Raw genomic sequence first — 2732 nt, forward strand, 5'->3', positions numbered from 1 at the left:
TGGGGACTGCGGAACTTCGGCCGACCTTACATGGCCTGGGATGTCTGCGCAAGAGTCCGCAGAATTGACATGGAAACATTTGAGTGGAGCACCCGACAAAATGAGACGAAGTTTATGCACGGCATCTGTCCCAAGCAGGGATCGGCCATTGCGAACAACGTAGAAAAGTATCTCGGCGGATCGCTCTTTCAAACCGACTTTGGTCTGGAAACATCCCACGACTGGAATGGACCCTCGGAGGTAGTGCACAAGAGTGCGTGGTGGTTTAATTAGCCGGATTTGCTGCTAGGAGTTGACCTTGTTAAACATGCTCTCGGAAAGTATTGAAACTTCGGAGCCAGTATCAATGAGTAATGGTAATGTAGATCCATTCACCTGAACATCAGCGATGAAATTCCGTGGGCGACTGTCGGCGCGTCCTTTTGGAAGGACTTCCGGTGACCCGACGGTGCAAATTTTCGGCTGCTGCTCCTCTTCGTCAGAAAATGCCACGCTTCCATGGCTGGTTGTCTGGTTACGGCCAACTCCAAGCCGCTGGTACCGGCGACCGGCGGCCCGACCACGTCTCGGCGGAGAGGCCAGCTGACGACGATCGGTGGCAGCAGACGATGGGGGAGAACTCCGTCGAGCATTTGAAAAATGACCTAGTTTGCCACAAGAAAAAAGTGAAAGCCGCTTACAAATTCATGTAACGCCGAATTAGAGCGCAGCTCTTGAGGAGGAGGAGGGAAGGGTACTGGGGAGGGGAGTTCAACTAACCAGGGGGGGGTCACGTGACCTTGGGGGGTCACGTGACCTTGAAGGTCACGTGACCCCCCCAATGCCGAAGATGTCATCACTGACGTCACTGATGACGTCATCAGTGACGATGACGATGCGGATACCGATGACGTCATTAGTGACGTCACTGATAACTTCACCAGTGATGATGACGATGCGAATGTCGGTGACGTCATCAGTGACGTCACTGATGACGTCATCAGTGATGATGACGATGCGGATGTCGGTGACGACATCAGTGACGTCACTGATAACGTCATCGTCATCATCACTGATGACGTCATTAGTGACATCACTGATGACGTCACCGGCATCCACATCGTCATCGTCATCATCACTGATGACGTCACCGGCATCCGCATCGTCATCATCACTGATGATGACGATTACGATGCGTGACCCCCTGAGGTCACGTGACCTCAGGGGAGTCACATGACTTCGGGGGGTCACGTGACCTCGGGGGGGTCACGTGCCCCCCACGAGGTCACGTGACCCCGGTGGGGGGCTCGCGCGGTGCATTATGGGACATTTCCCATAATGCACCGCGCGGTTACGCCGACGGCGACCGTGACGCCGCTCAAGCCGGAAACGGGCCCCAAGAGCTGCGCTCTAAAACAAGACATTCCTGAAGCAGGACATTCCTCACGTGGATGGAGTCAGCGACCGCAGAAATGACATAACTCTGCCGCGTGCCGAAGAGCGCGCGCGCCCGGCGGAGCATGACGCGGTACTCGGCTCACGAGAGTGCGGGTGTGTGCGCGCGACTCGCGCGACTGGTGTTGCGGCGAGAAGGAAACATTTGCGGGGGAGCAGGAAATGGCATGCCGCCGCTCTCCATTTTGATCTTGGATGTGCAAATTCGAATTCGATCGTTGGCCATCTTGTTCACGCTGAATAAAAACCCCTTGTACGACCTGAACGGCGTGCGGCGTTCCAGAACGCGATAAACTGGAGGGAAATTGGCGGTACCGATCGCAATCTCGAGACGCCTGTTCGAACTGCTGTGCTAGAAACACAATACGTTCGAGGCTGGGTAGTCCAGCTTCCGCGGAGTCTCGGATTACCCGATCTTGTACCTCCGATGAATTTAAACAGGCCAAAAAGACTTCCGCGATGCGGTTTTCAAGGGACTTTCCAAAATCACAAAAAGAACCAAGTTGTCTGAGTGCGCTAAGGTAGTCGAGGACGCTCTCTCCCGGGGATTGGACACGGGTGAGAAATTGCCTGCGTTCGACGACAACGTTAGCTTTGGCAGCAAAATGCTCATCAAGTGCCGCTACGAGCTCATCAAATTCAGAAACGGCCGCGCTGCTGGCGGGGACTGTTGAAGGAAATGTCGAAACTATTCGTTGGCCTTCCAAGGCAAGCAACGCCCACAGTAGTGCGCGCTTGCGCTTCGGAGAGCTTTCATCTGCCTCTATGGCCACAAGATAATTGAAAAACGACGTTTTCCAACTTAGCCAAGGCTGCGCAGGGGCACCTGGCGTGGGAAGAAATGCTGGTAGCGTCGGTAAGGAAACCGTCGCCATCCTCTTACCGTTGCGAGATAGTTTCAAAGATTGACAAAAATATTAAAAATTTCACCCCAAATGAGAACGAGAACAATTTCCTGAGTTACGAAAAAGAGATGGACGCTTCCGTGCTGTGCGCACTACATGCGTGAAAGGAAAAGAACCATTCGAACGCGTTACGCGTAACCACTACTGATTTTTGAAATGGAACGTTGACGGACGAAATGGAACGAGTGTCGCGATGCGTCGACATTATTTTATGTTCTACATTCCGCACGGAAAAGATGTGGAGGATGCAAATATTCCAAAAGGACCTAACATTCTGAACGCTACAATATTAACTAACACACAAAAAGAAAACCATACATGCCGGTGTTGCCACCACTCATCTCCGGCACGGAGTCTGATCAAATGTTCACGAGAGGCGAAAATGAAAAAATG

General features: G+C 52.7%; 1 pseudogene; it reads right to left on the reverse strand.

Moving 5' to 3' along the window:
• Window positions 1-285: 285 nt before the first annotated feature.
• Window positions 286-2309, reverse strand: LOC120836154 (annotated as a pseudogene).
• Window positions 2310-2732: the final 423 nt, after the last annotated feature.

This window comes from Ixodes scapularis, unplaced genomic scaffold, assembly GCF_016920785.2.
Source record: "Ixodes scapularis isolate PalLabHiFi unplaced genomic scaffold, ASM1692078v2 PGA_scaffold6__148_contigs__length_123643588, whole genome shotgun sequence".
NCBI lineage: Eukaryota > Metazoa > Arthropoda > Arachnida > Ixodida > Ixodidae > Ixodes > Ixodes scapularis.